Raw genomic sequence first — 14,019 nt, forward strand, 5'->3', positions numbered from 1 at the left:
GTCAGTCTTATTAAAAGTACAAATCAACAATAGAAAAGGATACTTGACAGGGCGTGTGTGTTTGTGTGTGTGTGTGTCTGTTGGAATGCCACAACTTACCTTTGCTTTTGCCTTCAGATCTTAGGGTGAAATGGTCTGTGGAGATCACTCCCTCTTCCTCCTATACTTAGGGGAGAGCAGTGAACTGGAGCAATTTGTTAGAAACAAAGACATTTGCATTTGTGATGTTCATGTCATTCTGCTGCTGCTGCTGTGAATTCACAAATGTACAGAAATTCAGAAATCATCTGGGGTAAGGGAAGGAGAAAGGGAAGGTGTTATCTTGCATTTTGACGAAGCCCTGCTCACACATCTCAGATGACAGTCTCCCATCTTGTGTGCACGGACTGCGGCAACTGTGGGCTGCTCTGCTAAAGGGGATCAGGGGCTGGCTATGCACATCCTCCATAGCTTCCAAATATATTTAGCGTGAGCAGTAAATTACTGCTCCCCATTTAAACATACTCGGACAAAATGATTTTTTTCTCCTGATGCTCTTAGCCCTGGATGCCTGCTTCATTATCCTTTGGAAGAAAAGTCAACCAGCCAACCAATTAAGAATGGCATTTTCCTTTAAAAGAATTGAGTGCTCCTTACTCCATCAGTTCAGCTCTTCTGCATCCCTCTCTGTGTCTAACTTTGTTGTTGTTCAGTTGCTCAGTCATGTCTGCAAAACGCCCGGCTTCCCTGTCCTGAACTGTCTCCTGGAGCTTGCTCAAACTCATGTCCATTGAGTCGGTGATGCCACCCACCCAACCATCTCATCATCTGTCATCCCCTTCTGCCTTCAGTCTTTCCCAGCATCAGGGTCTTTTCCAATGAGTTGGCTCTTCACATCAGTTGGCTAAAGTATTGGAGCCTTAGCTTCAACATCAGTCCTTCCAGTAAACATTCAGTGTTGATTTCCTTTAAGATGACTGGTTTGATCTCCTTGCAGTCCAAGGGACTCCCAAGAGTCTTTGGCAGCACCACAGGCAAGTAGGTTTTAGCGTTATCAATGGAGCATCACTGTGGGATGAAAGTAGAATCACAAACTTACACTTTCCACATGGTGACTGTTGTGTGTTTTCCTCCATACTGTACATATGAACGTTGGAGCACTTTCTGGTGGTCATTCAGCAGACAGGTGTAGCACTTGGTGCTCGACCCTGGGGCTGGAATTACAGGCAGTCCTGACCCTAAGGGACTTAGCCATGGGCAATAGTTCTCTAAAGTGTAGTCCCTGGAGGAGCATCACCTGTGAGGTTGTCAGAAATGCAAATTTGCAGGCCTCCCGCCAGATTTAGGAATTGGGAGTTCTGAGGGTGGAGCTGAACTGGTGTTTTAACAAGCATCCAGGGGATTCAGAGCCTTGTGAAAGATTCCTCTGGAACAATGGGGGCTGAATCTGGCTGTGTGTCATTATCGCCTGGGGAGTTTAAATTCAGGTCTGAAATACGCACGGGGAACTTTTTAAAAGATGATTTTGGGAAGAAATAATGCAATAAATTTAGAGTAGCCACCTTTTTTAGAGGTTAAGAGTAATAGTGGTGTCAGGTCCTGGAGAAGGATTCTGAACAGAGCAGAGAGAAGCCAAGCCTGCAGCCATGCTTGGCCAGAACCAGCAGAGGAGAAGGTAGGAGAGAAGGGGAAGGAGGTGGTGGGGGAAAAGGAGGAAGAGGGATGGAAGACAAAGGCAGGTGAGATGCACAGGGAGCTCAGAGGGTAGCAATAGCAGGGCTTGTTTACCTGACTCCCGACGGCAGCGGCCACCTAGAGGCAGTGGTATTAACACTTCAGAGAAACGAAACAAGCCTGTGCCACCTAACATCCTGGAACTGAGTGAAGGCTGGGTGACTGAATTTTGGTTTTAATCCCAGCAGGAGGAAGGAAAAGAATCGTGATAATCTGTTTTCTACCTTCTTCCCCAACTCCCCCTAATTAGGGTCAAGGAGTCAGATTTTTTTTAAAAAATGTGATTCAAATATATTTTTCTAGCAAAAATATAATTGCTGAACAGTGACCCCATAGTTGGTGATGAAAAGCATATTGATGTTGGGGAAAAAAATAACCACCTTGTATACTCTCTCCATGGTCAATTGAAATCATGCACAATTCTGTTTGAGCTAATAGCTCCGAAATGTGACCCATTATATCTTTTGAGAGTTGATGATATAATATATAAGTGTTACACCAGAGTATGAGAAAGATTCAGCATTTGGTGATGGGATTTCTTAAGCACCTTTATAAAATTAGCCAGCAGAGTGCATTTTTAGCAACTGCAAATTGTAGGATGCAAAGAATCTTTTCTGGATGGAGACTGCATGGCCAGCGTGGGGAAGGCGTATCTACATGCCTTGGGGCCATCGAAGCAACTCATTGGAGACATTGAAAGATTTCTCATCTTGCTTGCTGCCAATGTCCCTTTCTTCCTCTCTATTTCAACTTTTTTGTGTGTGCAGTGTTTTCTGAAATTGTCTTTTTTTTTTTTTTAAGAAAAGCATATAGAAATTTAATTTGTCACAGCTTGCATTTAAAACTCTGGAAAAATGAGAAGTAACTGGAAGATAACAGTAGCATCTGCCTAACCAGTTGTTTCAAAATATGGCAATAAAATATTATACTCGAGCCTTGCTATTTTTGTGCCCTGATGGCTGTCATTGGTTATGATAGATTTCTAACCTCCTCATCAAATTAATATTTTAAGAGGGGACAGGGGAGGAATGCATGTCACAATTATGGACTTATAGTATTCCTGAAGAAAATTTATAATGAGGCCCTGACTGTAAACTTTATACTATCCATTATTTTCTTTTAAAAAGCAGAAAGGAAAACTCTACTGAGTATATATACAATACCACATTGTTTGATTGACCTGGACTAAAAGGCAGTCTCAGATTTTGGATTCTGCCTTTGGAAAAAAGCCTGATTCGGCACATAAATCCTATAAAGAATTTGGATTTAGAGGGAGAGCAAGCAGTTTTAATGGAAGATGCAGTTTATTTGCATTACAAATAGGAGGTATGGGATGATGAAAGTGTATTTAAATGAACATCCAAAGTCACCCAAGGATGGAGCGTCACTGTTCCTGCAAATGGAATTAGCAGGAAAGAACTATTCCTGCAACAGCAAGAACTATTCAGATTATTTTAGTGAAAATGAAGTTCCATTTGCCTGTGGAGCAAGGTACAGCATGTCTTAAATTGGGCATGCCCAGAGCAGTTGTGTGGGCATTCTGAAGAGGCAGGAGGTAGCTACAGCCAGAATACTGAGGAAGGCAATGCTTGTGAGGTGTTGCGGGCTCTTGATAAGGATGGGGGGAGTGGAGGTGTTTCCTAAAATGTGTTTTGCCAAGAAAGACTAGTTCTGTGGGATGTTTATAGGTGATACTTGGTGGTAGGGGGAAAGGGTGTAAGATCCCAGAGCTTTTCTGGTCAAATAAATCTGAAAAAAGCTTTGTTTAAATAGCCTTAGACTAATTCTTTACTTCAGTATTAGCACAACCTTTGGTACACAAAGTGTAGTTTTAAGAAGAAGCAGTATAGCCAGTGGCTGCTCTAGCCAAAGAGCTGGTTAGTATCTGAACACTTGCCTGAGTGCCAATGGGCCAGCTGCGCCTGTGTTCTCATTTTTAAAATGGAGAGTATTGACTTGATCGACCTACATGAAATTGCCAACATTTGACCTACAAAAAACTAGCAGTTTCATTTTGCTCAGTCCAGTGGTATTAGCATCATATGTCTTTATATGACTATGCATGTGGCGCCAGTGGTGAAGAACCTGCCTGCCAATGCAGGAGGCAGAAGAGACACAAGTTCAATCCCAGGGTCGGGAAGATCCCCTGGAAGAGGTCCTGGCAACCCACCCCAGTACTCTTGCCTGGAGAATCCCATGGACAGAGGAGCCTGGTGAGCTACATACAGTCCACAGGGTCACACAGAGTTGGACATGGCTGAAGTGACTTAGCATGCACACATGCATACCTCATAGCAGTTGGGAGAATTAAATAAGATAATGTGTAAAAATACATAAATGGAACCCTCAGAGTCAGGAGGTCGGAAGAGGGGCTGTCACCTCCTAGGATCATGGTCAAGCCTTCTCATAGAGCAACAGGAAGAAGAGGGACTTCCTCTTCTTGCCTGGCCAGAGTTCAGCCAATAAGGCTGTCAAAACTCAGCCAGTGAAAAGCCACTATACTTTGAACTTTAACTTGCTCCAGTGGCTCTGTTCACTACAGCCGTTCCAACTTCCTTTCCCCCTCTGTAAAAGAGTTTTCTCTTTGCTCTGTGGAGACTTGCCTACAGCTTTCTGTGGTTGCAGCATTGCAATTCTTTGTTGATCCCAAATAAACCTATTTTTGCTGGACAAATAACTGGTCGTCTGTTTTAAATCAACGTGGGTAAAGCTTCTTGCACTCCCAGGAGCAAGCATTCCTGAAGGGTGGATTGACTGTGTGGGCTGTGTGACTAGAATCATGTGATCCCAGAGGCCTTGTCTCTACCAGTAACTCCATGTTGATCAGCCGCTCAGTTGTGTCCAACTCTTGGTGACCCCATGGACTGCAGCACGACAGGCTTCCCTGTTCTTCACTATCTCCTGGAGTTTGCTCAAACTCATGTCTGTTGAATTGGTGATGCCATCCAACCATCTCATCCTTTGTTGCCCTCTTCTTCTGCCTTCAGTTTTCCCCAGCATCAGGGTCTTTTCCAATGAGTCAGTTCTTTGCATCAGGTGATCAAATTATTGGAACTTCAGCTTCAGCATCAGTCCTTCCACTGAATATTCAGGGTTGATTTCCTTCAGGATTGGCTGGTTTGATCTCCTTGCTGTCCAAGGGGTTCTCAAGAATCTTCTCCAGCACCACAGTTTAAAAGCATCAGTTCTTTGGCACTCAGCCTTCTTTATAGTCCAACGCTCATACCCATACATGACTACTGGAAAAACCATAGCTTTGACTGTCCAGAATTTTGTTGGCAAAGTGATGTCTCTGCTTTTTAATATGCTGTCTAGCAGCAGCTGTCTACCAGCACCTTGAGGACGGATGGGATTCCAGGCAAAGGTCATTAGAGAGCAGAGGTCAGCAAGTTTTTGTCTGTGAAGGGCTAGATAGAGATTTTAGGCTTTGTGGGCCATGTGGTCTCTGTAGTGGGAAAACAGCCTTAGACCATATGTAAAGGAATGAGTGTGTCCGTGCCCCAACAAAACTTTACTTACAAAAAAATCAGGCAATGGCCTGGATTGGGCTCCAGGGCTATCGTTTTCTGATCTTTACTTTAGACAAAGGAAAGCAATGAGTTCTAAAGGCAAGAAGACTGAATTGGGTATTTGGAGACCTGATCTGCTGCTGGCTGTGTCTAGTTGACTTTGTTGAGCCTTCACTGGTTTATCAAGTATTTTCTGCCGTAACAAGTCATAAACAGAAGACAGCATGGAAGGAGATGCCGTGAAAGTGAAAGTGTTAGCCGCTCAGTCTTGTCCAACTCTTGGTGACCCCGTGGAGCGTAGCCCATCAGGTTCCTCTGTCCATGGGATTCTTCAGGCCAGAATACTGAAGTGGGTCGCCATTTCCCTTTCCAGGGGATCTTCCCAGCACAGGAATCAAACCCGTGTCTCGTATGTCTCCTGTATTGTCAGGCGAGTTCTTTACCACTAGCACCACCTGGGAAGCCCAGTCTAATTCCTATGCAAACATGTATAGTATTCGTTTTCTAGGGCTATTATCTATGCATTTATTTGTTCAAATAATCCTTTTTTTGTATCCTCTGTGAATCAATACTCTGCAGATTTCATGGTGAATAAGACAGATATTCTTCATGTCCTTGGAACACATATTTATATGATTTAAATGGAGAGTGGTGCAGTAACTATGACTGGTTCCTCTATTTTTTACTGAAAACCCTTTGTCCTGAGTCTAAGAGAGTGAGCTAAATGAGAAGGTGAGTTCTTCAAATATAACCTAGTCCAGAGGAGAAGCGATTGACTTTTCCCGAGAGGCTCACTAAATAGGACTAAGGATGAAGTCAGGCTTAGTTGGTATTTGAGCTTTAGCTCCAGTTCTGTGTATAAGAATACTATATTCTGTTTATACAGCAGACTCTGCTTTCAGCCACAGATGTTTCCGGCACCTGGTTAATTTATCCAGGAAGGGCCAATGCTCATTAAGACTCCCAAGTCCCAGAGCTACATTTTATGAGTGGGGAAACTGAGGTACTGAAACTGGTTATGGGATTGGCTCACCTCACTGGTCATAGGATCCTGGCCAACACAACTGGCGAATCCTAGGAATGGGACCAAGGTCTCCCTCCCTGGGACTACCTGACTCTCCACTGCGGCTGAGACGTCTCAGACCCCCGACTCCAATTAGGCTTAAGAGGCATTAGAAGGACCTGAGACCCTGCTGGGAGAGAAACCCTTTCTGACAAAGGAGAGACTTGAATCAGGAAACCAGATGTGGCTTCAGGGCGAAAGAAGTCTGGCAGCCTCAGAGCTCTGAGTCGGAAGGCTGCAGTCTGTCAAAGACCAGCGGGACAATGTGGGAACAGGGTCTCCTTTCTTTCGTGAGCTGGTTTCTTCCATCTCTTGAGTGGCTCGTATTGAGGTGGTCTCACAGGGGCAAAATAAGCCTGGAACCAAATGGATTCCCACTAGTGCGTGTGGGTGCTAAGTCACTTCAGTCGTGTCCAGCTCTTTGCACCCCCATGGACTGTAGCCCGCCAGGCTTCTCTGTCCATGGGATTTTCCAGGCAAGAAGACTGGAGTAAGTTGCCATTTCCTACTCCAAGGGATCTTCCCAACCCAGGGATGGAACCTGCATCTCTTGTCTCCTGCACTGGCAGGCAGGTTCTTTACCACTAATGTCACCTGGGAATTCCCATCTGGAGGGCTGTGATATCACTTGTCACTGGCAGTTTTACTAAGGAGTGGGAACCAACTGGGTGGGCACAGCAGGATTTCCAGCAGTATCCACAGTGGGGTTTGAGAATTGGGAGTGTTAGATTTTGTTTGAATACACTTTGTAATATTATGGTTTAGTTTTGTATTGGGGGAAATTAAATAAAAGGGAATCTGTTGGTTTTGTAACTTGCCCATCTCGATATTTGCTGAAAGGGAAGCTCAACCAAATCTTCTTGGTCACTTGTGATAACTAGTCAGTCTAAAAATTGTCAGGAGATAGAGAGATTTTCATGTTTATTAGTTTTAAAAGAAAAGGAAAGCTGAAATAAAAATAGACTCTTTCCTAGTTGCCTGGCTAAAACAGTAAGCTGAGAGTAAGGGGATTCTGGATGCAGTCACAGAGATAATGTGAAGACTAAAAATAATAAAATGCCTCATCTTAGAAAGGGCTGATGCCAGCTTTTATCAGGGACAAGAAAGGTTAGCAAGTGGGCTTTGTACTGTGGGAAAGACAACTGAATTAGTTTTCCTGGAACTGGTAAGAACTGGAGTGTCTGTATAAGAGCATGTCTGTTGCTACGACCTGGGGTCCCTGAAGCCCAACTTCATCAAGAAAGTCATGGGTATTCCTGTTTGATGCAAGGTCCAAGCTAAGTAGGAACTCAGATGCAGAAGTCAGACTCAGCACCTGATACTGTTCAAAAGGTTTATCAGCTCCTTTGAAAGCTAGAAGGAAGCGTGGAGTGTCAGGAATAGCACTTGTATTTACATACAATGATTTTAAGCCAAAAATAGTTTTCAACTTTTTTTTTAAACCATATCCTGATTTACTAAGCCTCAGTTTTCTTATCTGTAAAATGGGAGTAAAGTTGTACCACTATCATGAGAATTCAGTAAATCTATGCTTATAAATTGTGTGGTCAATGCCCAACACACATGAGATGCTCAGTGAAATGTAGTTATGTTGGTGCTGATGCAGTGTTAAGAACAGCTTTCTTTCTCTAGCCATTGATATGGTCAGTCTCAATACAAAGGCTCTGAGGAAAGCATGATGATTGGAGCTTGCATGGTGCATGATGAACGGCTCTGAGGAATAATGGGGCGCTAGTATCAATTCTTTAGGGTGTATTCCTGGTGCCATTTTCCCAGAGAATGAGTTCAATCCATGCTGATTCATCCACACACTTTTGGCTGATCTTCCCCTGTTCTGAGAGCATGTATTCATTTTACACATAGTAACTGAGTGCCTGTTGTACACCAGACCTCGTTCCAGGCCTTGGGGAAAAAGCAGAAATTACTGCCGGTGTCAGCGCGAGTCCTCCGGGTCCTTAGGAAGAGAGAGGAAAGAGAAGGGGAGGAAAAGAGAGAAAAAAGGGTAGGGGAGAGCCTTCCGATGAGCTTTTGAAGGAGAGGGAAGGAAGGAGTCTGGGTAGCAAGTCTCGGACTGCAGCCCATTTCTGAGAAAGTTTTGGCTGAGTGAACAGGGAACCCTTGAAGTCGCCTGTCAGAGGAGTCCCACACCTGGCAGGAATGGCCAGCATTCTGAGCTGACCTTGGTCAGTGGCTGGAAACAGCCCACGGGAAGGAAGGAGGTCTTGTCCTAACACCATGGTGGATGCAGATGAGCATGGCTGCTGGGGCCTGTGGTCACTCACCTTTCCTGCAGCAGGAGACCTGAGGGGCCGTCACTGCCTGCCTGGGGTTGACAGTCTGGAGGGGGAGACAGGCGTTAAACATAGCCACAAAAGCAATCAGTGACTTGCAGTTGTGATGAGAGCCATGGAGAAGTATAGTAGGCCGCAGGGTGACATTGCAAGAGCCTGTTGTGAAAGTCAGGAAGACTCACTGGAGGAAGGGATTTCCTGGGGCTCAGGTTGGAAAGACAAGCAGTAGTTGCCAGGGAAAGAGGGGCTAGAAGAGTATTTGAGAGAGAGAGAGAGTGAGAGTCTGGGGCTATGGACCTTCCAGAGAGAGAGAGAGGGAGAGGGGTGGTGGAAATGTCTGAAAAAGTCATAGAAATTCTAGGGTTTAAAAAAGAATTATTCCTGTTCATTCCTCATGTTCTGTCCTTTGGAAATGAATGTTTCTATCCTTTTTTCCAGGAAAAAGACCCCCACTCCTATCCCAAGCATACATTCTAAGGAGACCCAACTGAAACCTTGTATTGAGTTGGCTAAAAAATTCAAGTTTTCTATAGATAGTCTAGAAAAACCTGAATGAACATTTGGCCAACCCAATGTGAAATGAAAGTCACTCAGTCGTGTCTGGCTTTTTGCAACTCCATGGACTGTAGTCCATGGAATTCTTCAGGCCAGAATACTGGAGTGGATAGCCTTTCCCTTCTCCAGGGGATCTTCCCAACCCAGGGATCGAACCTAAGTCTCCCGCATTGCAGGTGGATTCTTTACCAGCTGAGCCACCAGGGAAGCCCAACCCAATGTATAAAGTATCAAGGAAGCCTGAGTCTATCTGCTCCTTAGGGGGAGCATTGGGACTTGCAGGTACTATTGATGAGATCTTATCAAGTCCTTGATATCAAGGGCCTCTCAGTATGGGGAGAGGTCCCAGTCACCTCTCCTGTATTAAAACTAATGAAATACCAAAACAGGTTATGAAGTTAGTCCTGTGAGTGTGTCTCAGGGATGCTCTGTGACACTCTAATATTTGGAAACTGACAGCAGAAGCCCCAGCATTAGACCAATGATGTCTTATCCACCCAAGCCTGCTGGCTCCCAGCCACGGGCCCTGCTGAGCCCTTGGTATGCAAGTGACCCTGTGTAGACAATGGAGCGTGCCTCTTGTGCTCTGACAAACAGATTTGTGAGATCAGTGTTGACGGAGAGGGACCAGGAGATTTTCCAAATTTCCTTTGAACCTCTTCCTGAAATCCATGGCTTTTCTTAAACTCTACAAAGCTTAGCTGATTTCTAAATAGGCCAGTGTCCTTAAAACCTGTTTCCCTTCACCTGTTCACCCCAGCTGGACCCTCTGACCTTGATAATCAAGGACATCTGTCATTAGAGCTTCTCGGCTGATTCCTGGCCTCTGGGGACAGGAGGCCCCACCTTGAGCTCCGACACTGTGTGTTTCCATTTCTTTCCCGTGCCCCTGGTGGAGGCTGTTGTCTTGTCCTCTTCTGCCTCAAATATATTAGCAACGCATAGCAATCTCAGCAGCTTTCTCTTGGAGGAAAATAACGTTTCTAATATTACAAGAAATCAGTTCTGCCTGATGAAGCGTTCAGTTCCGTTGTCTGCCTGTCTGCGCACCTGAAGAATGAGTCTTACTAGATTAGAATGTGTTTGGGGCTGGATTAGCGTCTAGTGTTTTATCTGCTCTTTCTCCCAAGGAGGACTGCCTCCCACGCACTCCCCGTGGCTCATCTCCAAGTCAGTCCATCGCATCGTGCATCTGCTGTTGCTTTCCCCGGGCCTGAGTAGCTGCTGACAGTGATTGGCAGAGAAGAGTTTCCAAGAATACTCAAAAACAAACAAACAAACAAACAAACAAAAAGTAAGGAAGAGAGAGTTGAGGGAAGAGAGGGAGAAAAGCTGGAGAACTTTTGCTAAAGGATGATAGCGAACAACCAGGCCTCTGCTTGCTTCGTATGATTGATTGAGCAGATCAAGATGTTGGCCCTTGAGTTACAGCTACCAGCTGGTATGTGCTGTATCACCCATATGACCCCCTTACTTGGAATCGATAAATCCTGTATTCAAAGTGCTGACTGGGGAGTTTCTGACTTGCATGTCTCAGCCCCTACTGTTCTTGGCTTTTAAGCACAAGAATTTGGGGTTTGCAAAGTGAGGAAGGGTGTATATGGGGACACAAGAGTTTCCACAGCATGACCTACTGTGTCAGCTGTGGTTCAGGCAAGATTTAGGAGTTAGACACAATTTACGAGTCAGATGCCTAGTCCAGAGCCAGTGGGAGGGCCAGCTGTCACCTTCGGAACAATATGTTGTCTCTTTTCTCCTTCTCGCTGTCATTCCTTTTGGAAGAGAAATCTTAGGTAGTGTCTATGCAGTGCTAGAAAAACCATGTGGAACATGTAAGCCACAGAGAATAATTCTCCAGGTGCAGGAGTAGATGCCTTTTGTAATGTGATCTTTCTAAAATGGAGCCCTGAAAATGGCCCTCCTCTTCCTGCAAATGATTCTGTGTTGGCTCCCACTGCTCCCTGGCTATGCCCCACCTTGAGCTCTGACACTGCCCCCTGCAATTTGATGGTCAAGGGGTGAACCGGCCCCCACGTGCCCTCTAACATCCTCTGAGCTGCTTCCTTCTATGCCATAAGAGATGTCAAGCAGGGCCCCACCAGGGAGATAGGAAACCTTGTGCATTCTTAAACAGAGGGGACTCAATGCAGGGAACTGATCAGACAGGTAAAGAAGAGCTGAAAAGTCAACAGTGATGATGTGGCCAGCCAGAGGTTAGCAGAGAGTCATAGGTATAGGGACAGAGGCCACAGATGGGACCTCAGTCACCTGGCAGATGCAGGGGCCATGTGGGCCTGTCCAGTTGGAACCACTGATGAGACAAAGCTGCCTGGGTCAGGGAAGGAGGAAGAGAAATGCCCTGGCTTTTTCTTTCTCTTTCCCTCCTGTCTTAGTCAGCTCAGGCTGCCATAATGGAAATGTCACAGCCCGAGTGGCTTAAACCACAGACATTTATTTTCATGGTCCTGGAGGCTAAAAGTCCAAGATCAAGATGCTGTCAAGATTAGTTCCTAGTGAGGCCTCTCTCTGGCTTGCCAACTGTTGCCTTCTTGCAATGTCTTCACATGGTCTTTCCCCTGTGTGTGCAGAGAGAGGGCTTGCACTCTGGTATCTCTTCCTTTCTTATAAGGACCCCAGTCCTATCAAATTAGGGCCCCTACCATTTTGATCTCATTTCACCGTAATTATCTCCTGAAAGGCCCCACCTCTAAATACAGCCACTCTGGGAGTAAGGGCTTTAACATCCGAATTTTGAAGGGACATAATTTAATCCATTACACTTCCTATCTCCTACCAGCACCTCCATGGGTCAAGTCAATGGCTGATGTGGAAGCTGGGAAATGCAGCTCCCTGGGGCCAGGGGCTGTGTGACAAAGAGCAAAGCATCACGTCAATGTGTACGGGCTGTGTGTACCTGAGTAGTGGGTTATGCTCAAAACTGTGGCTCCATCTGAAGGGAAATGGAAGAATGGATTATTATTTGGGCAACCATCAGTGTCCAGCTTCCCAGGTGGTGCTCGTTGTAAAGAATCTGCCTGCCAATGCAGGAGATGCAAGAGACGCTGGTTCTATCCCTGGGTCAGGAAGATCCCCTGGAGTAGGAAATGGCAACCCACTCCAGTATTCTTGCCTGGAAAATTCCATGGACAGAGGAATCTGATGGGCTACTGTCCATGGGAGGCAAAGAGTCAGACATGACTGAGCGGCTGAGCACAGCAGTGTCCACTTCAGAGTGATGTTTCTGGAGTTAACCGAGCGTCTTGCCTGGTTCATGTTTTCTCTTACCCCTGGTTTCTCTTTACTACCCTTTTGTCTGGCTGACATCTTATTATCAGTGTTATCTCTTCTGTAGGTTACTGTCTTTCATTTATTTGACATATTGAGTACCAGCCACTGTTCTAGGCTCTGGTGAGGTCAGGGTCAACAAGGTTCCTGCCTTCATGCAGCTTATATTTTAGTGGTGATGGTGGTGATGGGGGGCAATAAATAATAAATGAGTAAAGACATAGTATTTCAGATGGGGATAAATAAAGAGGAAAAATCAATTAGGGTAAAGAAGATAGGGAGTGCCATAGGTACAGGTAGTATGTCTATTTGATGCTAGATTGGCCAAGAAACCCTCAAAAGTAAATAGTGTCTAAGCAGAGAATTTAAGAACAGGAGTCATGAGGGTTGCAAAAGACTGAATAATGGCCTCACAATTATGTCCACACCCTGTTCCCCAGAACCTGGGACTGTGCTGCCTTAGCTGGTGGAACAGACTCTGCAAACATGGTTAAGGATTTGAGATGGGGAGATTATCTTGAGGCTATTATTTTTGTTTGTTTTTCAGTGAATTCAAGATCATCACAAGGATTTTTGTAAAGGGAAGCAAAAAGGTCAGAGTCACCTGTAAGAGATATGATCTTACCAAAGTAAGATGCTGGAAAGATGTGCAGAGGGGCCAGGAATGCAGATAAAGGTAAGGAGGCAGGTTCTCTTCTGAAGCTTCCAGAAGGAATGCAACCTTGATGGTTCCTTGATTTTATGTATTTTCTTAAAAAATATTTACTTTTAAACGATTTTTTATTTTATTTTCTAGGCTGTGTTGGGTCTTTGCTGTGGTTTGTGGGCTTCTCGGTGCAGTGGGTTCTCTCCCTGTGGAGCACAGACTCTAGAGCATGGGCTCAGCAGTCGTGGCATGCAAGCTTAATGGCCCCACGGCATGTGGGATCTTCCCAGACCGGGGATGGAATCTGTGTTCCCTGCACTGACAGGCAGATTCTTAACCACTGGATCAGTGGTGAAGAAGTCCCTGATCCCTTGATTTTAGATTTCCAGCCTCCAGAACGGTCATAGAATGTGTTTATGTTGTGTTAAGCTGCTAAGTCTATAGAAATTTGTTACAGCAGCAACAGGAAGCTCATACATCGGTCACTGGGGGAAGAGTATTCCCAGCAGAGGAACAGAAGGTACAAATGCTCTGTCCTCGGGAGGTACCTGGTGCTTTGTTCCAGTTGTTGATTATTTCCACAGTTAAAAAATTCATTTACATTAAATCTTTTTTTGAGCACTTGTCACAAGACAAGAACTTCTCATTTCCCCACTCCCTACTCTTGCTGGTCCTACCTCACTTTAAAACTGCTTGTTTCAGTTTCTTCTCCTTGGACCATAAACTCCTTGAGTGCAGGGGCTTTGAGTTTTTCATTGCTTTGTCCCCAGGGCTGACAAAGAGTAAATACTTTAAAAAACTGCATTTTAAAAGTTGAAGACTCTTCAGGAAACTTCCCTCCGTGTAGATAAATCTATACAACTACATGATGGCCGGTAGAGTAATATATTAATAACTCTTGGATGTTATCTATCCATTGCGGTCTGAAAATTTGCAGATTAGGCAAAGAATCGTATA

Source organism: Ovis aries, chromosome 9 (assembly GCF_016772045.2).
Source record: "Ovis aries strain OAR_USU_Benz2616 breed Rambouillet chromosome 9, ARS-UI_Ramb_v3.0, whole genome shotgun sequence".
Lineage (NCBI taxonomy): Eukaryota > Metazoa > Chordata > Mammalia > Artiodactyla > Bovidae > Ovis > Ovis aries.